This window comes from Stenella coeruleoalba (genome assembly GCF_951394435.1).
Source record: "Stenella coeruleoalba genome assembly, chromosome: 9".
In the NCBI taxonomy this organism is placed as follows: Eukaryota; Metazoa; Chordata; class Mammalia; order Artiodactyla; family Delphinidae; genus Stenella; species Stenella coeruleoalba.
This window is the reverse complement of record NC_137155.1, coordinates 86,479,771-86,507,140: the sequence shown is the minus strand read 5'-3', so window position 1 is coordinate 86,507,140 and position 27,370 is coordinate 86,479,771. Positions and strand designations below refer to the sequence as shown.

Here is a 27,370-nt window from a genome sequence, read left to right as displayed (position 1 = left end):
GGCTATACTAATCTCCCAACCTACCAAAGGCATTTTGGACAAATTTCACCAAGTTAAAAAACATTCCCTTTCTTCTTATAGAAATACGTCATTTCATCATGTGTAGCAGCTGACTGGCCAAACTCTGCAAATTAAAAAAAAAAAAAAAAAAAAAAAAGAATCCAAGTAGAGTAAGTTAATAGCCGGGAAAGCAGTCTACATAAAACTTGCAATGGTTTAGAATAGCAGCCTGCTGTACATTTAGCTAGACTGTAATCTACAGCAAAAATAACATTTTAGTAAAGCACATGAAAACTGATGCCCAGGGCTCCACTGAAAAGCTGGTCTGAGAATTCCTCAGGGCTCACTGAAATTTATGAAGTTTTCTTAACAAGAAGGAATGTACTGAGAAAAGAAGTGCTGAGCATTGCAAAGCCAACACAAAACAATTACCTAGCTCTCAAATGTCAAATGGAAATCTACAAAAAAGCAATGCTGAGAGAATCTGCTTGGGAGATTATAGTCAAGATAGGAGGTTACTGGACACCCGCACACATACACACTCAATCTTTCAGAGGTTCGTGGCTGTATATTTATCTCAGGGGTTGCTCTTCACATTGGCGGAGCCCACCTATATTAGGCTTTAACAATATTAGTACTTGATTATTTTATTAAGATATGCACTTTGAGCTGTTTTTCTAATAGTGGGGATGGGGCACATCAGATCATTCAAAGTATCCTTGTTCCTCTTACAACCACTGCATAAAAGCATGCATCTTTGAGACGCCTAACTATTTGTGGCAACGTGACTGTGGCTTTCCGTGCTAAATTGGTTGGTTTATATGAGGATGCTGAACCTTGGTCTCTGGGGCAGACACTGCTTGTTAGGTGAACCAACAGATATTGCCAATTCTCTCTTGTTCACTCCACGGTAGACTATGAGAAGCTAAATGTCTGCATTCCCAGCCTGGCTTGTGGCTGGAGGTGGCCATATGCCACTGTCTGGCCAATGACTCTCTAGGTAGATTCTTCTGTGGCAACCTGATCTAATGCTGGGCTAATTCTGCGACTCATCTTTTGACAGGAAAACAGAACAAAGTACAGACTGTTGCCACTAGCATTTTCTGGATTTTAATCCCCCGAAAGTCTTCACTACCACCTGTCAATCCTTCACTAGTACTTGGCTAGTTCCTTTCTCTTTCTCAGCAACTTTCCCAAATTCATGCTGTGCTCCCCAGGCACTTTGTCCTTCCCACTCTCTTAACTCCTCTCTTGAGCACTTCAGGTTCTTTTTTTTTTTTTTTTAAATATTGTATTTATTTATTTATTTTTGGCTGCATTGGGTCTTTGTTGCTGTGCACGGGCTTTCTCTAGTTGCAGCGAGCGGGGGCTACTCTTGGTTGCGGTGCACAGGCTTCTCATTGTGGTGGCTTCTCTTGTAGCACGGGCTCTAGGCACACGGGCTTCAGTAGTTGTGACTCGTGGGCTCAGTAGTTGTGGCTCACGGGCTCTAGAGCGTGCGCTTCAGTAATTGTGGCACATGGGCTTATAGGATGTGGGATGCTCCCGGACCAGGGCTTGAATCCGTGTCCAGTGCATCGGCAGGCAGATTCTTAACCACTGCGCCACCAAGGAAGTCCCTCAGATTCTTACTAAGACTTCAAAAGGACTGTCAGCATTTGCTTTCTCCACAGTCTTGCCTTCCATTAGTTCTTCCATAATCTGATTTCTGCTTTCACCTGTTTATTAAATAATTATTCTGATAATAGTCACCAATGGTGTCCTAATTGCCAAATCCATTGGGCACTTTTCAATCCTACCCTCAGAAAGGCTCTCTGCTACATTCCACAGGACTGCCCATTTCCTTCTTGAAATTCTGCTTTCTTTTGGCTTGTACGGCACCAAAGTTCTCTGGGTGTCCTTTCACCTCCCTGCCGTTGTTTTAATAATTTCCTTCACTGGATACTCTTCCTTTAGCGCACCCATAAATGCTGGGGTTCCCGGGGATTTTTTTTCTCTATTGGTCTCCCTTGCTTGCCATTCTATATGCTCTCTCTGAGTGAGCTCATCAATTTTCATGGTTTTTCCTATTATCTTGGAATTGTTGACTCCTAAACTACATTCGATCAACTGTCTGCAAGCTATCTTTACTGTACATCCTGCAGGCCTCTCAAATGCAATGTGTTCAAAACTAAAGTCTATCTTTAGCATCTGCTCTTCATCCTGAATTCTCTTTCTATTGGTGGTATATAAATCTAGGAAATCTCAGCTGCAAATACTGAGAGTAATCTCCTCTCTCACTCCCCTCAGCAAGGAATAATTTCTGCCAACTTTATTTCCTAAATGTTTTCTTAATACATTTTGTCATTTCTGTATCTGCTCACTTTCTTGGTGGAACCCTCATCTCTTCCATGGACTACCGCCAATAGTCTCCTAACTGATGTCTTTGCCTCAATGCCTGGCTCCTACCTTACTTCAATCTTCCATATTTAGCTAATTAAATATAAGTTAAACAGTTACTTATCTGAGACACAAAATTTGACTATGTCAATTACTTGTAAAAACAGTATCAATGTTTCTCATTGCTTATATCATGAACCTCCTTAGGAAGGCTTTCCATGATTTTGGGTTTCTGCCCAACCCAGTTTTTCTCCATCTTTCATCACTTTCTCCTTCCTCTCCAACTTCTCTCTTCTGCAACTCTGGGCCCTTTGACCTGCCACCCTTTTAAAGCAAATTCCCTAAACATATTATGGTGTTTTAGGATTCTATACCTTTGATGGCTCTTATTCCTCTTTCTGAACTATTCATGCTTTCTGCTCAGAAAGTCTTTCCCGATTCTCCAGGGAGGGTCACTTGTTCCTCTGGTTGTGTTTTTCACACAGTTCTATTAGTTATCATATTCCATTGATATTATCCGTTTATCAGTATGTATCCCTACCAGATCATTAACTCCTTCAAGTAAGGGATTTTATACACACACACACACACACACACACACACACACACACAAACACAAATACACACACATATACATACACACACACACACACACACACACACGCACCCACATTTTCAGGGCCAGCAGAATAACAGGAGGCATTACAGGAGCTTGATCAAGGCCTTTTTAAACAGAACAAATGATTTAATTGACCAATGTAACATGACAAATAATTCATATAATAACAGATTGGTAAAGATCAGGCAGGAGAAGGAATGACTTGCCATTTACAACTATAACTTTCACTTTAGTTTCTTGAGTATATCCTAGGGACAGAGTAGGATAGGGAAGTAATTTATTACAGCTGGTTTCCTGGGCTGTCTAGGAATCTTGCAAAAGTACAATTTAAGACAATTCTGGCCAATCCCTAAAGCCTAAGTACTGTTTCTATAAATTGTATTGCCTTTAGAAGTCACCTTGATTTCATGAGTCCACCTTCCTGAAGCCAAGACTTGGGGGTCTCTCTCTTCTATTGAAATAAAATCCCTGGCATATCGAATACTCAGCATCTCTCAAGGAAAGCCATATACTAACTGTCACGGAGAAGCAATCAGCCTAGGACATTAGGATGTCTCAAGTGGTTCCACATCCTAATATTAACCAGACTGAAATCTGTTTAGGTCTTAAAATTAGTCAAAATTGAACACATTCAGACCCAGAAGAGCATCTGTTTTCAAGGATGCAGCTGCTATACTTTCAATGGCAACTTACTGTGACTTCTCTAATTGATTCATAGGAGGATGTCCTTGTGCATCTGCAATATTATCTAAAATTGTTGCAATATTAGCTTACACTAGTATCAGCTGTCATGAAAGTGATAAATTGAAAAGGGGAAGATGGTCATAGAAGGAAAAGTAAGGTTAACTCTGTGAATTCAAACTTTTTAGAAGATGGGAAAAGACAATGAAGAATGATCTCATTAGATTTTCTCACTGGAAAACAGTTTAGAAGATCAAATTTTGGTATAATCGTTATTTCTGAATCCTCTTCCTGTTTGTACAGATACCACATAAGATCTCTGCTTGAACCTGGGATAAAATTATTTAGTTTTCAATCTTCAGTTTTCCTATTTAGAAAATGGTGGCAATAGGACCTTCCTAACTCCTAGAACAATGTATTATTAGATTTTGGAAATAATTTTGAGATCCTTTGATGCTGTAATCTGGCACACATTATAAAAAAATAAAATTAAGGATGCCAATTAGCCTGTGACACTAAGAACTCCTGGGGCTTCCAGAGTCAATAGGGGCTGTGACAGGAGACCCCCATCTAACCTCTTTTTTCTCCTTAAATACCTATGGGATATGCTACTATCGAGCCCAACACTAGGATAGGATTTAAAAGTGTCCTACACTATAATACCACAGATCCAAGTTGGAACTCTAATGCCAGCTAGCTCTATCCTCAGCCTTCTTAACTTCTCTGCACCACTATCCCTACTTTTTTTTTTTTTTTTTGCGGTACGCGGGCCTCTCACTGCTGTGGCCTCTCCCGTTGCGGAGCACAGGCTCCGGAGGTGCAGGCTCAGCGGCCCTGGCTCACAGGCCCAGCCGCTCCGCGGCACGTGGGATCTTCCCGGACTGGGGCACGAACCCATGTCCCCTGCAACGGCAGGCGGACCCTCAACCACTGCGCCACCAGGGAAGTCCACTGTCCCTACTTTTTATTCATTCCCTTAAATTATTTGCAGCATATGTATGCTAACCTTCCTCCACCCCAGTGCTTTGTACACATTAGGCACTTATAAGTATTCTTCTTTTTTTCTTTTGCTTAAAAATATGGAACGCTTCATGAATTTGCGCATCATCTTTGTGCAGGGGCCATGCTAGTCTTCTCTGTATCGTTCCAATTTTAGTATATGTGCTGTCGAAGCGAGCACTATAAGTATTCTTTTTTTTTTTTTTTTTCACTATAAGTATTCTTAAATTATTTGTCTATGAAACCTACTGGCTTCCAGTATGGATAGGTGATTTTCACATGCTAAAGTATCTACTGTCTTATTAGCATCTAATTTGAATTTTCTTATGATAGAGACGTTCTTCCTCCGTAACTAAGCCAATTACTCCAAGCTAAAATTTCATGGTGACTCTTCCGATCACTCTTTCTCTTTCCTGAAACACATTTTTAACACCTAGCTACTCTTTGCCAACAGCCCTAGCGTTAGCCCCTATTGTCAAGTCATATAGTCACTCTCTCCCACTCTCCTAACAATTTAGAACCTAGTTTTAAGTTCTTTTCTACATAAGTATGGGCCTTATCTAAGAAACATGTTTGGTAGGTTCTCTCCATTTTGCTTCCTATTTCAGAAGCAATGGTTCTTCTGTCCCCAAACAGTAACTACCTCTTTTCAGTCCCGATTACTTTAGAAATTTTGGGTTTAAACTGGCAAAGTCAATTGATTTTGAAAACCAAAATGCTGACTCAAATTGCTCCTTGACCTATAAAATTATGATTGTAAAGTATGGGGACATATTACGCATTATTCAGATTAGAACCTGTATGTACATGCGTACACATGTGTATATGCCTGTCCCACTCACTGCCCAGCCCAATGTCCCAGATGTTCAATAACATTTATTTGGGAATGTATTATTATAAGACAAAAACAAAAACAAAACAAAACCTACACCAAAAGAACCCGAAGACCAGCTTTGACAAAGAAATTGCACTTTTGCCATTTGCAGCAACATGGATGGACCTAGAGATTAGCATACTAAGTGAAGTAAGGCAGACAGAGAAAGACAAATATCATATGATATGACTTATATGTGGGATCTAAAAAAATTATACAAATGAAGTTATTTACAAAACAGAAATAGACTCACAGACACTTAAAACAAACTTATGATTACCAAAGGGGAAAGGGGGGAGGGATAAATTAGGAGTTTGGGATTAACAGATACACACTATTATATATAAAATAGGTAAACAACAAGGTCCTACTGTATAGCACAGGGAACTATAGTCAATATCTTGTAATAACCTATAATGGAAAAGAATCTGAGAAAGAATATATATATATATATATGAATCACTTTGCTGTACACCAGAAACTAACACAACATTGTAAATCAACTATACTTCAATTAAAAAAAATAACTTGCACTTAATTTTGTGGATGATGCTAAGAGTAATTTTCATCTCTGTGAAACCATACTCTTTTCTATTGTTTCCCAAAGGAGTAAAATTTATTCTTCCACTTTTTAGTCACCTCTAGAACACATTTCTTAACAACCCCAAGCCTCGTTTTCCTCATCTCTACAACTCGGAGCCTTGTTGTGAGGACCAAAATGGGGACTGTGGTCCCTAACACAGCACCTGCCACAAAGCTAGGGACCGTCCCCTGAACTCTAGTAACTCTCTGCCCCCCTCTTCTGGCCTCACCACTTTCACCTTGCACTGTATTTTCCCTGGTAGATTGTGAGACCCAGGACAACAAAGGCAATAACTTATTCTTCCTGGTATCTCTCATAGTCTATAGCTCTTCTTTACACTCAGCAGTAATGCCTATTGAATTAAATCTTCAAGTTAAGAACAAACCGAAGAATTTCATAATTTTTTTTCCCATTATATCTTCACAATGCTGTTAACCTATGTTTTCCAAATAGTTTAGTAGCCTGTGACATTATTCTATTTCAGGGTAAGAAACTGAAGCTCCAGAAAGCCTATGAGTGTTTGAAACTGCAGAATTATGCCAAATGCTGACCTATACAGGGAAAGCAAGGGAGATTTGTGTAAGGCCCATTGTGAAGAACAAATCAAAAGTAAGAACCAAGGTAAAAAAGGATAGCTGTTTCCCTAGGCTACCAAGGAGAGAGGCCAATTCTGAGCCAACAGTTTATCCTACACACCGCAGAGTTCCATAGTGGGAAAATCACATCCAGTTCCTCACGAAACAGTGCTTGATGGTCACAAGCTTGAGCAGGCCCTGGACCTCCATTACATTTAGCATTAGACTCCTATCTCCATGCAGTGCAAACGGCACACACACATGGTTTTTACACCTTGGGAATGATAGAACAGACCTCAGTCTCTTTCAGTCCTGGGGGGAAACATTAAGATTGATCTTTCTTTTCTTCCAAATAATCCTCCCTGAGGCTTGGTAAAAACCTAATCGTCTACTAAAAAGGTGTGCGGTACGGCCAGTTCAGGTGCTGCCAGATATGAAAGAGAAATGGGGGGAAACGTTAATGAATAGCTCCTGTCCTTCTGTTGAAAGACACTACTGTAGAGCTATCTTAGATTTCCATGGACTTTGTAAGCCTTTTGTATTCCTGTAAAACCCTGCATCTAGTGGCTTCCCTGGTGGCGCAATGGTTGAGAGTTCGCCTGCCGATGTAGGGGACGCGGGTTCGTGCCCCGGTCCGGGAAGATCCCACAGGCTGCGGAGCGGCTGGGCCCGTGAGCCATGGCCGCTGAGCCTGCGCGTCTGGAGCCTGTGCTCCACAATGGGAGAGGCCACACAGTGAGAGGCAAAAACAACCCTGCATCTAAGAGCATCTTAAAATGTTATTAAATACTTAACCAGATATTTTGGTGAAAAAACGACACAGATTTAAGTTTTAACAGAATTTTAGAGGCAAAAATATTATACAGCAAAGCGATAACACTTATGCGTGTGTTCAAACAGGATCCTTCCCGCTCTGCATTTGTAAAACTTCCAAGGAGCCTAAGGGGATGGCTTATTCACTGGGTAAATTAGAAACATTAGGTCCATTTACAAATGGTAAAACTGAACCAAACGGAAAGAAAGCATGTAACCCAATATGACAGCAAAAAAGTGCCACAAATGAAGATAGAACTAAAGGAGTTAAAATGAAAATCCTATATGTCATCCGTCTTCATTTTAATTTTTTCTTTGCCTTTTTTCACGAGTTTCCTGCTCAGGCAGCTGCATCATTCATAAGTTTGGGCCAAGTTGAGAAATAAACATCACCTTTTTGACTGACAGCAAGTACAACCTCACTTTTATCTTTGTAGCCCCAGCATAGAAAGCAGTTTCTGCAACCTGCAGTCAAGTATCAAGTTCAATGAACAAGATGGTACCCTTTGGAGACAGACCTGAGTTCAAATTCTGACTTTCTCATATACCATTTGGGTGAACTTCTCATCGCAGATTCTCCACTTGTAAAAGGAAAATCCTCATACCTACCTCATGGGATTCTGAATATTAAATGAGAAAATATATAAACAGAATAGCGTTCGGCACACAAGGGCTTAATATAAGGCAATTACTATTACTACTACTATTACATATTCAGTAACGATGTGTTGAATGAAAAAAATGACAAAATGACAAAAACCCAGTATTCTTCTCCTTTATCTATATAGCTTCAGGTAAAGGAACGATTATACTAGCTTTATGCATTTAATGGGAAAACCTGATGAGAAAAATAGGTAGAATTCTAGAAGCATTGGTCACTCTGATCCTATTGCTATGCGGACGACACACAGACAACTGACTTAACTGCAAGACAGAGTTGACCCGGCCACCAAGCACACAGACCATCACCGAGACTAGCTGTGTAGTTGGTGACAGCTCGCTTTGAAGCAGGCTGGAAGTAAGAAATATGGAGAGAATTAACTTGCTAACACACAGGGCAGGGTTTGCAGATGTAAATTTTGCTAAGAGAATTTCTACTCAGTGAGGACAAGCGTGGCCACTTCTCCAGGATGCAGTAAAGATAACGGTTAAGTAGCTCCCCTTTCATTTCTGCTGGGTCAGATATTCCCTGTGCGGGCTAAGCTGATGAATGGGTGCCACACACCTATTGACTAATGCCTTGTGAAGGTTCATAATATCCAGCCGTATTTCTGTCTTTATACATTAGTAACACATGAATACTGTTCACACGTCCATTCTGGTCTTGCCATATAATCCCTAGGATAATTAACAGTTCACAGAGATGCTTCCAGAACCAACTTTCTAAAAACCAAAATTAATAATCTGTTTTTTATGCCAGTTAAGGGTAAGCTACATAGAGGAGCAATCATTTATCTATCAGGTGATTATATAATTTCAGGATATTGCCTGAAAATCTAAATAATTTTATTTCCTGAAGTAAAAGAGTATGGTTCTCATATTAATTATGAACCTGATTTTTCTACCTACCACAACATTTCTTTGGGGTTAGCTACCGATGTTTAGGCTCAGAAAGTAGTGGTTAAATTCTGACTCAACCACTTGACTCGACTCAACTGAATAACCTTGGGCAAATTGTGAAAACTTTGAATTGGAGCAGTTACTGTTTCAGCCTCCAAAGGTCTGTGTAAGGATTCAACGATATAGAACACATAAAGCTTTCAGAACAATGTTTAGTACATAGTAAGGGCTCAGTAAATCTACGCTATTATTGTTGGATCTCCTAGTGGGAACTCTGGAAGAGTGAAACTCCTAGACTCATCTCCTTACTCATCAAAACACCTTGCAAAAAACCAGACAGCTGTGGGCTTAGTTGTTCCTGTGGCTAACGCACAGAAAGGAAATCACATGTTGAGATATTAAGACATTCAAACTGTATAAACTCATGACATTTTGACCTTTAAATAAGGAACTGCAAAGGTCTGAGAACACTACAGAATTCTCTCAATGTTCAAATCAGTGGAGACATGCAGGAGGAAAAAAAGGCTTCAGGGTGGCAGGCTTAAATTTGCTCTTTTCATCCACAAAAAGGGGAGAATGATTTTCTTCAGGGCTGCAAATCCAGTAAAAGAGGGCATTTCAGGCAGGCATGAGGAGGTGGCCGTTTGGTGGGAAAGCAAGGAATGACACTCAAAAGCAGCTTGGGAGGAGATCAAGTTGTCTTCCTCACCTTATTTTGAGGGAGGAATGACAAGGATCTCTCTTTTCCAGAAAAGGATGTCCCCAGTACTTGATTCTTTAGCAAAGTGAACTGGGATGTTATCTTAGGAGTTCAAAAGGATATTCAAAAAAGCTTTGAAATTGTGTTTTTGAGAGATCAGGTCTTCCTTACTCACATAGGACTGGAAAGGTCATATTTATATTTATATTTTGAATTAGCATTTATTTCATGGCCACAGTTTATTTTCCCTCCTGCCAAAGGCACTATGAGGAGAGAGAAGAAATACACACGAGTATGTGTCCATGTGGTAGAGGTAAGGGAGTAATGATGACGAATCCATACAGACTCTGAAATTTTGACCTAAAATGATAGAAACTGCGATTTCACTTGAAGAGACTGAAATTGCGTTATAAATTATTTCAATATGCACATAAAGACACTGACAAGTCAGGTCTTCTATTAAGGCTAAAACAGCTGAATCAGGCTTATTTTGGAAAGATGGTTTCTATATTTACCACCATAGGAGACTTGTTATTTTATTTGCTTTCTTGGGACTATGTTCCTTTTGATATCACCCTAGATTAAATTTACTACAGAAAGTGAGATGGGCAAATAGTCTGTGCCCTTGTCTGCTGTCATCTTGGCATCATCCCCAGCCCCTTTCCTGGAAGCACATTTTCCAACTTCTTGCCAGTAGGGTTTGGAGTTTCGATTCTGCCAGTGAGAGGCACTCCCGAAAGATGTGGAAGGCGAAAAGGAGGGGAGGGCATCATTCTCCTCTTGCAGCGGGAGAAAGATGCTCAAGCAGATGGCAAATAAGAGGCTTGCGGCAGCTTCCAGGAGCGCTCCTGCAACAGCTGCTTCCTGCCTGCAGGCAGGTGAAACCACTGGCGCAGTTCCTGTATTTCTTCATTTCCCTGCAAGCCAGCCGCTAGTTCTCCTTGCTCTTTGCTTCCTTCCAGCTATTTTCTAAGCCCTTTTAGCAATTTTTAAAACATCTAATTCCTTGTATTCAATTCCCTCTTGCTTGAAATCCCTAAAATGGCTTCTGTTTTCCTGACTGAGCCTTGATGAATAAATATAACCTTCTGCTCGTGAGATATTTCTGAGCTAAGGCAACTCAGATCTCAGAGCACATCTGGAGCAGGAAGGAGTGGGATGAAGGGTCACCAAGAATCCCTGGGTCACCCTTCGATGGCATGTCGTAACCCCTGAGGCAAGGATTTTCAGGATGTGCTCCATAGCGTTCCTAATCTCCCAATCTCCATTCTCTGGGTTTTGCCCTCCTCCGCCAGCGGAGAAGCTCCTCTTTCATTCGTTACCCATTAAGATTTGGCAGGACAAGTCTGCTGCTAAAAGAGCTGTTTGCAAACCACTGCCCTTGAAGAGGAAGGATCTGGTCACAAGCAAACAACGTCCCACTGTACTGCAACCTCCGAGTGCCAGCCAAACACTTAAATTATGGGACAACTCCTATAGAATGGGGAGGAGTGGCAGGAAGAGCTATATAAGTAATAAAAATAATATTTACCTGGAAACGAACGACTTGCTTTCTCTTTATCATTTTAGTTACACGAACTGCAGGATAATTTTTTTGGTACTTACTGAGTACTGAACAAATTATAAATTGCTCTCATTCTGACTAATGCACCCCAAGATTCCCTTGCAAAGTAGATTCAATCTTCCCTTCAGGAGATGTTTCACAGAACCATTCTGCTGTCTAATTTTTCAGAAAACCGTGCCGTGGGGTTTTCTGCAGTTTTCTAAAGAAATCACAGATTAAAGGTATAGGCTCAACAAAGTAGACTTCTTTATTTTCTTTTATTTATTTATTTTTGGCTGCGTTGGGTCTTCATTGCTGCACGCGGGCTTTCTCTAGTTGCAGAGAGCAGGGAGGCAACTCCTCGATGTGGTGCACAGGCTTCTCATTGCGATGGCTTCTCTTGTTGCAGAGCACGGGCCCTAAGCGCCCGGGCTTCAGTAGTTGTGGCACACAGGCTTAGCTGCTCCACGGCATGTGGGATCTTCCCAGACCAGGGATCGAACCCATGTCCCCTGCATTGGTAGGCAGATTCTTAATCACTGCGCCACCAGGGAAGTCCCTAGACTTTTTATCTTAGCGAAGTCACTCTGTTTGAAGCTGCTTTCAATGACTATATAAAAGCTTCGGCCTCATACTGAGGCATCTTCTAAAATACTCCATGTCCGTGAGAACACTAAGTATGTCGCAACTTCTGGGCTCCATGGTTTGGATCACCAGCCCTTTGGCAACCAGGTTAAAGGCCTGAAGTTTAGATGGAACCATCTAGGTATTGACCCATAAAGGCTTAGATCTCTTTGTTCTTAGGCTATTCATCAGAACACTCCCTTTTAAAAAGTGAATAACATTCTTACATTTTTACATCTTCCTCTGTTGGACTGACTAATAGAATTTCATTTTCAGAGAAACAACAAGTGATTTTGGTAAATCTTGGTTTGATATAACAAAAGAGCTAAGTTGAAAAACATGTTCATATCTATATGGAAATTAAACATACACATTTGAGATTGTGGCTAGACTTGTCTCTGCCCACTAACTAGACAGATATATGCACAGTGACCATTCTCTCCATTATAAATGCTGTCCAGTCTCTTTTGGTGGCTCTTGGGCAGCTATGATGCCTTCCTTTGTCTCCTGTCCATCATCACATTGTTCTAGGTGCCAACAATCATATCAGTTCTAGGGATCACTGTCAAACTTTTGTCTATAGTTTCTAGAATTTCTTCAGCTTTCACTGTTTTAAGAATAGGCATTTCCACTGCAGGGGGCATGGGTTCGATCCCCGGTCAGGGAACTAAGATTCCACGTGCCATGCAGCGTGGCCAAAAAATTAAAAAAAAGGAAAAAAAAAGAATAGGCATATCTGCTGTAATCTGGTGTTCTGTCATATTTTACATGCTCCACATTTCCTCAAATTCAGCAAGTTTCCTTAAACACCCCAACATAATATATTTGAACTCCACTTTGGAAGACAGATGCCACCTGATGCTTTCCTCACAACTGTTTCTTACCACGAGTTGTCCTACCCTTTCGTTGGAAGAACAGTCCCCTTTCTAAGTAAGACAGAAACAAAAGAGAAATAGAATCGTTGTGCTTTCTGTTAATGGCCTTCACTACTTTACTAATTGTGGGCCTATACATTTCCTGTTTTCTGTGCCTAAACGTCCTCAGCATCTCTAATGAGCAGCAAGGCATTCTGGGTTTTGCCTCCCTGACTCTTTACCTAAAGGCTCCCCTTACATTTCGTGTGCCTGCTCTGCACTCATCTATGATTCTTCTATGTGAGCTCATCAGAGAGCTCTCTGGACACTGTACAGCAGCGTGGTGGCTAAAAGTACAGACTGTGGAGGCATACTGAGGAAGTTCAGATTCTGGTCCACCACTTGATAACTTAATAGCTGTGTGTCCTTGAGTAAGTAATTGCACCTCTGTGCCTCAGTTTCCCGGTATGTAAAAAATGGGAATAACTACGGTATCTACTTCATGGGTTATTGTGAGGATTGAGTGTGTGTGTATGAGTGTGTGTGTGTGTGTGTGTGTGTGTGTATTTTAAAAATACACCTTGGCACAGAGTGTGTTTGATATTATTTTTTGTTGAAATTACTTAGCATTATATGGTTCAAATTTTACACTGTATAATCTCTCACCCCTCAATCATGAACTATATTTATATTCCCTTTGATAGGTTCTAACCATCACATCTATATTTTTTTCCCAAATCTCTGAAAATGTATTTCACTTTCTTTGCTGTGTGAACTCTCATTTGGTAAAATTCTCCAAAGACTATTATAATTTTTGCTTCTTAAATTTTCTTCTTTTTGGTCAGAATTAAGTACAGAATATTTAGTCTCCATATTTTTCCCTCTTGGAAGGAAAATCATCTAAAAGACAAGTGGAGAACTTACGTCTCAGCCTATTTTAGTTGAATTAGACTTCTGAAAACATCAAGCTAATTGCAACCTCCCATCACGACTATCAGCATATCGATGTCATAATTATATCAAGAGAGCACCATCCATCGTCTGTAGCTCACTGAGTGGTCTGTAGTACACTTTTATAACAATGTTACTTGCTGCTTCTTTTTATGTTTCTTTCCCTCTTGAACTGAATGTGATTTCTAACCTCTCCTCAGAGAGGTGGATTTTCATAAAATATTTCTCTCATGTTACCTATTAGCAAGGATGGTTGCTAAACAATTGTGATTTCTTCCATATGAGATACAGAACTCAAAATAGATGTAGAAGAATTTTACAGGGTTTTAATTTCCTTGGGTACCACAAATGGTCCATTTTGTATTGTGCCATTATTTTACATGAAAGCACTGTACATACAGCAAACATGTTTATAAGTAATCGCAAAATCAGTAGCAGAGTCAATTCCCAATGAAACTTATATAGGATCCCACATCTTAATTTTAGTTGGTAGCGTTAACCTCTTCCTTCATTAAGCCATTCACAAGAACTTTTGTTGTGATACCAACAATACTAAGTTGAGTTACTTTAGGGGTATTCAGAAGTTTATTGCCCAGTGTGGGAATTACCTCTGAACCCCTCTAGGTTATTTATCTTACAGTTATCTTAACATGCTTATAATTCTACATGTTAACCCTATTTCACTCTTATCTCTCAATATGGGGCAAACACAGGGCATGAAAAAAAAGACATTTGAATGAGTCCATTTTGCAACATCTAGCAGTTCTGCTAGGAAAATAATCATCATCATCATCATCATCTAATAACAATGATCATGATCACCATCTAAGACTAAATTTGTGTATTACAGATCAATTACTACTAATACAATTATCTCTACGATGAGAGAAATTTCTGTGAATCAATTGAGTATATATCCTAAGGAGAATTTTATACAATAAAGTTCTAGCTCAACTAAATCATCTGGATATTCTTCTTTAGTTGCTTGTATGTAGATGTAAGCTGTACTACACATCCATGATGTGCAGGGAGGGTTTCATTTTAACGAGCGTCATTTTAACTTCTGGCCCTGTTTGGCAGAGCTAATTCCATATCCTGGCACAAAGCTTAGCACAGCCATGGTGCACCCAGTTGTATAGCCAAGGAACCTGGAAAGGCCTTGGATGCCTCCTTCTCCTGCACTTCCTATATCTAACTAGGAAGGCCTGCTGATCATTCTTCTGTAATCTCTAAATCCAACCTCCCTGTCTCCATCGTGGTTCAGGTTTTCACCATCACCCGTTTTTTTTTTTTTAATCTAGTATTTTTTCTTTAAATTTATTTATTTATTTTTGGCTGCTTTGGGCCTTCGCTGCTGTGTGCGGGCTTTCTCTAGCTGCGGCAAGCAGGGCCCACTCTTCGCTGTGGTGTGCAGGCCTCGCATTGTGGCCGCCTCTCCCGCTGCAGAGCACAGGCTCTAGGCACGCGGGCTTCAGCAGTTGTGGCAGGCGGGCTCAGTGGATATGGTTCACAGGCTCTAGAGCACAGGCTGGGTAGTCGTGGCGCACAGGCTTAGTTGCTCCACGGCATGTGGGATCTTCCCAGACCAGGGCTCGAACCCATGTTCCCTGTACTGGCAGGCAGATTCCTAACCATTGCACCACCAGGGAAGTCTTATCACCCATACTAATGTAGCAGGTTTCTAACTAATCTCTTTGCCTCAAGAATTATTCCTCTGTAGTCTTGCTGAACAAATCACTCCAAAACCCCATCTGACCATCTCTCTACATCTAAAATCTTTCAATATCTTGGTATTTCCCTGGTGGTCCAGGGGCTAAGACTCTGCACTCCCAGTACAGGGGGCCCGGGCTCGATACCTGGTCAGGGAACTAGATCCCATGTGCCGTAACTAAGAGTTCACATGCCGCAACTAAAAGATCCCGCATGCTACAACGAAGATCCCGCACGCAGCAGCTAAGACCCTGTGCAGCCAAATAAATAAATAAATATTAAAAAATAAATAAATAAAATAAAATCTTTCAATATCTTGACATCGTCTTCCAAATAAAATCCCAGCTGACCTTTGCCCCATCTCTAGTTTCATGGTTGTTGCTCCCCTACTGTGAACCTCATGTTCCAGCCGTCTGGAATATTTGAATTACCCTGAACTCACCATATTTTTTTCACATCATAGCCTTTTCTCCTCCCCTCCCCCTCCCTTCTTGGTTCCTCCTCCATAAAATGCCCTTCTGTCTGGTGAATTACTATTTAATCATTTAAGATCCAGATGAGCTGCCACCTTCTCCAGAAAGCCTTCTCTGATATTTATATTCTCCTTTAAAATGTGCACTTTATATATTCCCATAGTATGTTGCCGAATCACAATATGGTGTAATAACTTTCATGCCTGTCTTTTCCATGACTTATAAATCCCCTGCAGGCAGAGGCTGGGTCTTGTTTATTCCTGTCCCCAGGACCCAGCACATAGCTGGTACTGTGTTATTTGTTAAAACAAGTTGATCCATAAATATTTACCGAATGAATGAATATCTTCCCTGATGGCTCCATGAGATAGGACTTCAGTGATCCAGTAAATTAAACTAGATAAACTTATCCAATAGAAATTAACTATTGGATAAATTCAATAGAACACATGATTTATGAATCCTTGTCTATAGCTGTAACCATTATGACTCTCGAGCTAATTGACCATGTGCCTTTTTGTCTCCTCAGTAGGGGACGCCTACCGGAGAAGATGGATGTAGGGTGCAGCAGCTGGCAAGACCAGGGAACATGACAGAACAGTCAGAGGTCAAAGGCAAAATCAGAGGAAAGCCAAATTCACTTTTGTAAGGAATACACTTCCAGCCCTTCCTTATTCTCTGCAATTCAAAAAAACCCGTAACACACAGAATCACAAGAAGTTCCCTAATACAGAGTGAAAATCTGTAAATTTTTGCATTTGCAGTGTTCATCTAAGACTTGCTTTATTTAAACATAAAGACACATGAATAATACTCCCTCTGCACATCCTACCACAGTATGCTTTCAAACATGCTTTGATGGGTAGAAGACCTAAATAGACGTTTCTCCAAAGAGATATACAGGTTGCCAACAAACACATGAAAGGATGCTCAACATCACTAACATTAGAGAAATGCAAATCAAAACTACAATGAGGGGCTTCCCTGGTGGCGCAGTGGTTGAGAGTCCGCCTGCCGATGCAGGGGACACGGGTCCGTGCCCCGGTCCGGGAAAATCCCACATGCCGCGGAGTGGCTAGGCCCGTGAGCCATGGCCGCTGAGCCTGTGCGTCCGGAGCCTATGCTCCGCAACGGGAGGGGCCACAACAGTGAGAGGCCCGCGTACTACCAAAAAAAAAAAAAAAAAAACTACAATGAGGTATCGTCATCATCAAAAAATCTATAAACAATAAATGCTGGAGAGGGTGTGGAGAAAAGGGAACCCTCTTGCACTGTTGGTGGGAATGTAAATTGACACAACCACTATGGAAAACAGTATGCAGGTTCCCTCAAAAACTAAAAATAGAACTACCATATGACCCAGCAATCCCACTACTGGACAGATACCCTGAGAAAACCATAATTCCAAGAGAGTCATGTACCACAATGTTCATTGCAGCTCTATTTACAATGGCCAGGACATGGAAACAACCTAAGTGTCCATCGACAGATGAATGGACAAAGAAGATGTGGCACATATATACAATGGAATATTACTCAGCTATAAAAAGAAACGAAATTGAGTTATTTGTAGTGAGGTGGATGGACCTAGAGTCTGTCATACAGAGTGAAGTAAGTCAGAAAGAGAAAAACAAATACTGTATGCTAACACATATATATGGAATCTAAAAAAAAAAATAATAAAGGTTCTGAAGAACCTAAGGGAAGGACAGGAATAAAGATGCAGACGTAGGGAATGGACCTGAGGACATGGGGAGGGGGGAAGGGTAAGCTGGGACGAAGTGAGAGAGTAACACTGACATATATACACTACCAAATGTAAAATAGATAGCTAGTGGGAAGCAGCCGCATAGCACAGGGAGATCAGCTCGGTGCTTTGTGACCACCTAGAGGGGTGGGATAGGGAGGGCTGGAGGGAGACACAAGAGGGAGGGGATATGGGGATATATGTATACATACAGCTGATTCACTTTGTTATACAGTAGAAACTAATACAACATTGTAAAGCAATTATACTCCAATAAAGATGTAAATAAATAAATAAATAAAAGAAAAAACATGCTTTGAACTTAAGCAATTCTGATATTTCAAGTTTGTTAAAATGTCATTATACTTCTTTTATTAGGTAAGGAAGCAACTTAAATGATAAGAAAGAGAAATAAAGGACTTTCTAATCCAGAAATTAGAACACATGTCCAAGACTCAGCAAAACGGATTTTTTAGAAGGAAATAAAGCACTACAGATGAATGATTGGTAAAAAAATCTGTCATATGAGGAAGTGGAAATCACAGATGGACAGACTCATCATGTACAATGAGGGGTGCTGAAGAATGAGAAGTACAGAATTTGAGAAGAAAAAAGTTAGAGAGGCAGAGTAAGATGTCTTTTTAGTTTAATGAAAAGTAATGAGGCTCCGAGATCAATACCCGAGCTCTGTCACCGGCTAAGCATAGCTCACACTGTTTTGCTTCAGGTTTTCCATCTGTAAAATGGGAATAAAGATGTTGCTTTCTAATTAGCTCAGAACATGGCTGCGGGGATTAACCAATGGATGACTGCAGTGTAAGTGACACATGTGTAGAGCCAGAGAGGTTCTGCTGGGGACACAGAAGGAAGTCAAAGAGCAAGTTAGAAAAGTTTTAAATACACAGAGTAACTCAGAGCCTCTTTGGTACCCCTGGCCTGCTCACTTCAACGAAGACAGGAGAGATGCCCAACGAAGCTCAGAGAGCGGCCGTAAACTCACTGAGATGAGCTGTGATCAGCAGGCCTGACCACGCTCCCCCCAGCTCAGCAGACACTAACGCGGGAGAGGCTCCCCTCAGCTCAGCAGACACTAACGCGGGAGAGGCTCCCCCCAGCTCAGCAGACACTAACGCGGGAGAGGCTCCCCCCAGCTCAGCAGACACTAACGCGGGAGAGGCTCCCCCCAGCTCAGCAGACACTAACGCGGGAGAGGGCGCAGCTGCCACTGGTGAGGAGGACCCAGCTGAACACTTAACTAGTTCTTCATTTTGTGAATTAACAGCCTTCATGGTGTGTATACTCCAACCAGTAAGAAATTGTCTCCTTAGAACTGCCTGGGGTACTCCTCTCTGCCTCTGCAAGAAGGCATACGTTTCACATGGAAATTATAGCACTTTTAAGGAGGCAATAACTCTTCCAAAAAAGGTTTTTTTTCAATTAGTTTGTGCAAACATCGTGCCTTAAGAAAACGTACTCCCTTCCTCCTTCTTTCCTTCTTCCCTTCCCTTCCTTCCTTTCTCTCTTTCTCCATCTTACAAAAATTACAGAAAAAAGGGGCAGAACAATTCTCCATAAGATTTTATAGATAGATATATCTGATTTATATAGGAGCCCAGATGTGAGCCGGGAATATTTTTTAAAAACCAACAACTCTGAAGCCCTATTGGTCCTCTACAACAATAAAGAGAAATCAATCTTTTACGAGTCAAGCCTTGCACATTAACCCTGACGATCAGGTTTCTCCATCTGCCAAGGTCCTCGAAACCTTATCTCCCCTGCAGAATTCCAAAGCCAGGCCTGGGCCGCTGAGGCACATCATCGTATTTCATTTCTCTGGGGTTTGTAACCACTGTAGTTCACAAAGGACTACACAGTTAGGGCCTAGGTTCTCTTTTCAGCCTTTAACCAGCCTCTCCACAGGTGGTTCTTAAGAAAGATGGGTCTGGGGAAGGCCATTTAGAAACTAGAGTCTTCCTTCTGGTGGTGGTTGTTTGCTCTATGGCTGACAATCTTGAACCAGTGAAGTGTAGACTGATAAAACTAAGTTTAAAAGCCTGAGAGACAAATATGGCTGTTTCTTCAACTTAGCTGGCTTTCTGTTTTAATATAAAAAGTTAGTATCGGGCTTCCCTGGTGGCGCAGTGGTTGAGAGTCCGCCTGCCGATGCAGGGGACACGGGTTCGTGCCCCGGTCCGGGAAGATCCCACGTGCCGCAGAGCGGCTGGGCCCGTGAGCCATGGCCGCTGAGCCTGCGCGTCCAGAGCCTGTGCTCCGCAACGGGAGGGGCCCCAACAGTGAGAGGCCCGCGTACCGCAAAAAAAAAAAAAAAAAAAGTTAGTATCAGGGAGACTGTATTGTATTCTGTCGTAAAGAACTAGACGAGGAGCCAGAAGACCTGAGCTCAGTGACTGGTTCTTTTACCGATTTTTCTAAGGGAGTTTTGGATTTATTTTCTTCCCCAAAGATTTATATACTGCCGATTTTCCTAAGAACTTGTTCTTTCTTATAGATTCTCTCATATTAGAGTTGAAGATTTTAGTTGAAAAGATTTCACAGGGGCGTACATACATAATAAAAACAACCTCATAAAATATATAAGACAGGCTGCTATTTCTAAACTTACTCTTAACATTCATCTCTTCAAGTCGAGCTACCCCTTTCTTCTTTTCTCCATAATCTTCGATATTTCCTAGGTGACTGTGTTAAAAATAAAACAAAACCTCTGTGTAATTTAACCACGTATCTGCATTCATGTCTTATGTAGATAATGGCCCCACGAGGCTCTAAGGCCCCAAATGGCATGGATCCCAGATCTTCTGTTCACCACTGAATACCCTTCCCCAGGCCTGGGCACAGACTGAAGGGACAGACGGTTTGGCGTCAATTTCATCCTGCTCTTTCCCTTCATGGGAATTCTCATCTCTTTCTTTTTTGATACTTTAATATCATGGATTCCTCTCTAAAAATTTAAGTATAAAATCGGTCTTTTCCCCAAATCCTTGACACTAATTATCCCCGTTTGGTGCCCACGGCCTCCACTATCTGTCACTTTCTTTCAACTCCTTGCCTTACTTGTAAGAAATGCTTCTGGGCGCTGGTACTTCTTCTGCCCCTCGACTGTCTGTAGTCTAAAGAGAAGTTCCTAAGAGTTTAAAATTCCTGTGTTCCACTATGGACCATATTTCGTAGTTTATTGTATCACAACACTATATAAGGGAGGCTGATGGTTTTCTTGTTGGTCAACTGGCATTTATTAAACACTTAGAGTATACTCTAAAATGTGCTCTAAACCTGAAAGGCATTCCCAGAGCTGGTCTTTTTTTTTAAAAAAAGTCTGAGCCCTTTAAATACTGAAGGACCCACTCCCCCACGAAACGGGAGCCCCATGACAACCTTTTGGGGACATCTGATGTAGGGGAGTCAGATGAGGCACAGGGGCAGGGAGTGATTAGCTGGGGCCACCTGGCAAAGTGGAGGAACCAGGGCAAGTGGCCACAGGCTGTGGTGCTGGCTCCTCACGGAAGCATCTCTTTGTTTGTAGGGTGCCTGCCACCCTAGCATCGCAAAGCCATTCCTATATGTACCGCATGTGAAAACATATTGAAAGCCTCTTTGGATCACAATACATCTGTTCTAAGAGGCTGAATGAGTGATGCCAGGGGAACATTAACTCAGAATTTCCTAACTCGAGTGCAATTAAAATCTCAGCCACAGCACGGAATTAATGTAGCCCTTTGCATTTTAAATACATATTTTAATTAAATGACACCCATCTGTAGAATATGAGACTGCATTTTTATTGAGGATTTCAAATGATATAATCTGTTCCTATGAAGCGTAAATGGCTTGGTTCATGTTTCCAGAAACCTCCAAAGAATTATATAGATCTGGCATAAGCACATGTGGTGACACTCAATTTTGCTTAAATTTAAATCTGTTTAACTTGCGTTATGTGTTGTTTGTGTGATAAGATTTAGATTATGTACAAAAGTGACAGAAAATAAGAGCACAGCCCTTTCAACGTCTTGGACCATTTCTCTGGAGAGTCTGTCAAAGGAAACACAGGGTCAAGGGTGGCGCACCTCAGCCCCAGCTAGAGCTATGCAGTCAGGGTGATAATCTTTTAACTCATTTAACCTAATGAGAAGCTTCACCTAGGTAAAAGATATGTTAATGAGCCTAACTACTAAATTACAGACAGGACAGCTACCTGGGAGCTGCACAATTATTTGTGACAGAAATGATTTGGGGTAGGTGTAAAGTTTCTCAGGAAACTGAACTGCACCAACAAGAAGTAGAGAGCAAATGTACCCTTTTCTCTCTACAGTATGTTTGTTTCAGATTTTTTTTTTTTCCTACCTGTATTTCCACATTAAGTACATTCTTCAAGAAGATGAAGCCCTAGAGGAGGCAGGAGGTAACCTGGGTTCTCCATCTGGCTGTGGCTCCACGTTGATTGGTGACCATGCAAGAGTCAGCCAGCTGGCACTCAGTTCCCTTGTCCATCAACTGCAAGCGGATGGCGAAGTGGTGTTGAGATGAAGAGTAGGGGTACTCGGGTCTGATGGCACAGATTTAAATCGTACCTCCATCACTCTCTGTTACCTCCCTCAGCCTCAACTCTGTCCTGTAAGAAGTGAGGATAACTACCCCCTCCCTCACAGGTTGCTGTAAGGACTAGATGAGATAGCACAGTGGAGACCTTAGGACAGGGACTGCCTCATTCTTGGTTGGTGTTCAATAAATGTCAGCTACAACTGCAAGTGAAATGTCAGGATTCACTCTTGGGAAACCTGGGAATCACACTGTCCTAGGTTCCAGTCCTGGCTTTGCCACTTACTACATGCTTGTAGTATGCATGCTTGTAGAGAAGTTACTCAATCTTTTGAACCTTATTTTTATCATCTTCAAAATAGAGATAACAATGCTTACTATATTAGTTTCCTATTGCTACTGTGACAAATTACTACAAATGTAGTAGTTTAAAACAACACAGATTTATTATCTTCCAATTCTAGAGATTAGAAATCTGACACAGGTCTCACTGGGCTAAAATTGAGGTGTCAGAGGCTCTAGGGGTGAATTTGGTTCCTTGCCTTAGCTAGCTTCTAGAGGCTGTCCACATTCCTTGGCTTGTGGCCCCCTTCCTCCATCTTTAAAGCCAGCAATGCAGGGTTGTCTTTCTCTCATTGCATCACTCTGGCCTACTCATCTGTTTCCCTCTTCCACTTTTAAGGACCCTTGTAATTACACTGGGCCCACCTGGATTATCCAGGATAATTTCCCTACGTTATTTAAGGTGAGCTGACAAGCAACCCTAAGCCCATCTGCAAACGTAATTCCCCTTTGCTGAACATCTTCACAGGTTCTGGGGATTAAGACATTGACATCTTTAGGGGGGGTGATATTCTGCCTACCACACTTACCACCACAGCATTAAGAAAGTTAGAAATAATATTCTAAAACTCCCAGTACAGGTAAATGTTTTGCTAAGTTTTACGTTTTGATCATAAAGAAGTAGGCTTCAAGTTCTGATCATACACCTATAAACACTTGTCTGTTAATAGCCAGGATACTATTACAGTACAGTATCTGGCTCTCTGGGTTAATCTGTTGGTAGCAATTTGAGGTAAGTAAAATCTTCTTGCATGATTATTATACTACACAGGGATTTGCCTCAAAAACTCTGTCATACAGTTTGTGGAAATATCTTAACAATAGTGAATTATTTATAATATTACTTATGGGGTATAATGTTATATCTCTAAATATTAAACATACTTGAATTACTTTACCAATTTTTTCTCTTGTGCATTTATTTATGCATGCATGCACACACATATAAGGGCTTAAATTTTTTCCATTGTATCTAAAACAAAAAAACCTAAATCAAATTATCAGGGTTCTACTATTTCTCATGGAATTATTGCTGATAAACAGAATCTAGCTCGATCTAGTCTATGTCAGGCATCCTATTAATTTTAGCTATCTAATAGTCCTTATGAAACCAGAAAACATCTTGGTCAAGATAGTGTATCCACAAGCAAGGCAGAATGTAGAAGCAGCCTCCTGGGATCTTATTACATACTGGATAGTAGAGCATTTATTATCTCACCCAAACCCAAGCAAATACTTTTGGCAAGATTTGGGTTTGGTGGAGAGAACTAGGAACAAGGGCAGATTACATACTTATCATAAACTTCACAGGAGAAATCGTGAAAGCCCAGATTCCAAATGATATTTGGAAGGTCTGTTTTTCTCTAGTTTTTGGATCTCAGGAAGACTGACTGAAACTTCGTAGACAATAGGCTCTTCTTAGATTGGGTCTACCTAACATGTTCATATAGTAAATTATTCATTAGAATTGATTAAAACTTAAAAATGAGGGCCCAGGGACTTCCCTGGTGGTGCAGTGGTTAAGAATCCGCCTGACAATGCAGGGGACACGGGTTCTATCCCTGGTCCGGGAAGATCCTGCATGCTACGGAGCAGCTAAGCCCACACACCACAACTGCTGAGCCTGCGCTCTGGAGCCCACGTGCCAAAACTACTGAGCCCAAGTGCCACAACTATTGAGGCCCACATGCCTGGAGCCCGTGCTCTGCAACAAGAGAGGTCACTGCAGTGAGAGGTCCATGCACCGCAACAAAGAGTGGCCCCCGCTCGTCACAACTAGAGAAAGCCCACACGCAGCAATGAAGACCCAACGCAGCCAAAAAAAAAAATACGTAAATAAATAAATTTAAAAAAAATGGGGGCCCAGTGAGGACCTTTACTACTGTAATCAATTTTTAGCTCCCTTTTTATTTTAATCAAATCTAGATATGCACATAAAGAGCCAAGTAGTGTTTATGAGCTTTTTCATTAGGTGACAACTTTCAACCCTTAGTCAATCTCCTTGGTGCTTATCCCTGTATGGTTAAAGAACTTGTCTACTTTGCTACTTTCTTAATTTTTCAGGTTTAGGTGTTTATTTGTTGCCCTCCCACTAAGAAAGATTAGGATTTAACTCCCTCCACTTATGCACTCTCTTCCCATTACTTTCTCACTCAGTTGTCTCATAACTGTGGTTAGATCAGTATTTCATGTTATTATGACTAGATAAATGCTACTGACATCTAGGGCCATGCAAGATGCCACATTTCCCCCTGCACAATAGGTTTGTTTTCTCTGGTGCTAATAACAGCCTTGTTATTTGTTTGCTTCGTTTTTTTGTACTTGACAGATCGTTCAACCTCAAACACTTCTCTCTCAATAAATCCAAACACATTGGGTTTTCTAGCAACATCACCTTTCTGAACAAACCTCTCCTGTGACCTTCTGAATCATTCCTCTGGGGGCTAGTTACTCCCTATGCCTGTTGCCATATTGGCACCTCCTGCCATGATCATTTTTTGGGGTTCCCTCTCTGTGTTGGAATCTCCATTTCTTGTATACTATGCCTTCCTAATTTTACGTAAACTCTTTCAGTTTGGTAGATTCTGAGAAAGATTGCATGGAAAGTAAGTTTTTTGAGACTTTGTGTGCCTGAAAAGGTTTTCCTTTTCCCTCACGCTGAATTGATAGTGTGGTTAGGTATATAATTCTAGGTTGGAAATACTTTTTCTTAAAAATCTAAAAGGTATTTTTCTATTGTCTTCTAGCTTCCAGTGTTACCTTTGAGGAGTTATTGCTTTTCTGCTTCTTGATTCTTTCTATAAAACCTTCCCCCTGCCCCCGCACGCCCCCGCACCCTGACAGCTGTAGGATTTTCGTTTTATTCTGAGGGCTCTGCAGTTTTGCAGTGATTGACCTGGTGGGAATCTAGGTCTATTTTCATCCACTCTGCTGGGCACTCTGGGCCCTTTCAATTTGAAAATTCATGTTGATCCAGCAATCCCACTCCTGAACATCTATCCAGACAAAACTATAATTCAAAAAGATACACACACCCCTATGTTCATAGCAGCACTATTCACAATAGCCAAGACATGGAAACACCCTAAATGTCCATCGACAGATGAATGGATAAAGAAGATGTGGTACATATATACAATGGAATACTACTCAGCCATAAAAAAGAATGAAATAATGCCATTTATAGCAACAGGAATGGACATAGAGATTATCATACTAAGTGAAGTAAGTCAGGAAGAGAAAGACAAATACCATATGATATCACTTATATGTGGAATCTTAAATATGACACAAATGAACTTATCTACTAAACAGAAACAGACTCACAGACATAGAGAACAGAAAAGTGGTTGCCAAGGGGAAGAGGGGGTAGGGGAGGGATGGATTCGGAATTTGGGATTATCAGATGTAAACTACTATATATAGAATAGATAAATAACAAGGTCCTACTGTAGAGCACAGAGATCTATATTCAACATCCTGTGATAAACCATAATGAAAAAGAATATATACATATACGTATAACTGAATCATTTTGCTGTATAGCAGAAACTAACATAATACTGTAAATCAACTATACATCAATAAAAAAAGTGAACATCCAGATGATTCAGAATAAATTTCTATTATAAATATTAAAAAAAAAAAAAGGAAGAAGGGTATGACCATAATTTAGCCCAGAAGTAGGCAAGCTTTTTGTTGTAAAGGGTCAGCTAGTAAACATTTTAGGCTTTGCTGATCTATGGCTGCTGCAACTGTTCAGTTCTGGTGTTGCAGTGCAAAGGCAGCCATAGATAGTATGGAACAAGTAGGTGTGACTGTGTTCCAGTAAAATTCCATTTACAAAAACAACAACAAAGAAAATTCATGGTTTTTGTTTTGGGAAGTTTTCTTAATTTTTCTTTGATGACGCTCTTTATTTCTTCTTCTCTCTGTGACCCTCTTATTCAGTTCTTGGACATACTGGTCTGCTCCAGAGGGTCCTTTTTATTGTTTTCCTATTTTCTATTTGTCTTTATGTTCTACTTTTTTTTTTTTTTTTCCTTTTTGGCTATTTCTTCAACTCTGTCTTGTAACCTTTCTTCTGAGATTTTTATTTTCACAACTTATTTTTTATTACCAAGCATTCCTTTTTGTTTTCTGAATGCTCCTTTCATATAGTGTATTATTCTTATGTCACGGATGCAATATCTTCTCTTATTTCTTCTTCTAGGGAGAGTAACTATAGTTTGTTTTTTTTTAAAGTGGTTTTTCCTTTCTGGAGAATCCTCTAAGTTACTTTTTTGGTTTATTTCAATTATATGGTCTCCTTAAATGTCTACTATCCTTGGCTGTCTGCTCATATTTAAGTGGGGCTGACTGAAGTTTTGTGTCTGTGGAGGTGGAGCCTGTGGACTGAGGTCATCATTGTAGGTGATCTGGCTGGTCTGTTTCATTGGAGAACCACAGACGTCAGTGTCTTTGGTTTTTGGGCTGTTCAGCTTCCTCAGAGAAGACTTTCCAGTCTCTTATTTGAAGTTATATGCCTGGCTGCCAGCCAATCAGTGAGGGAAGGCAGGTCTCAATAGTCATTAATGTGAACTTTGAATTAATTGCCCTAATGTCAGGATGGTAGCCCCACACTCAACTATGTCTTATGTCTTGCAGTCCAAGGAATTTCTAACCATTTTTAGAGAATAAATCTCTAGCATTCTTTTGTGATTTTGATAGGAGCAATGCCACAGCTACATGAAGTAGGGGAGAAAATCTGAATGTCTCATAAACAGACTTTCAACAAGTCTTCCTATTT

General features: G+C 40.8%; 1 protein-coding gene across 4 annotated transcripts in view; it reads right to left on the bottom strand.

Annotated features, from left to right (window-relative positions):
• Positions 1–27,370, bottom strand: part of EXOC4 (exocyst complex component 4) — an 831,307-nt gene that overhangs the window by 79,512 nt on the left and 724,425 nt on the right. The gene's annotated exons all lie outside the window — the stretch shown is intronic.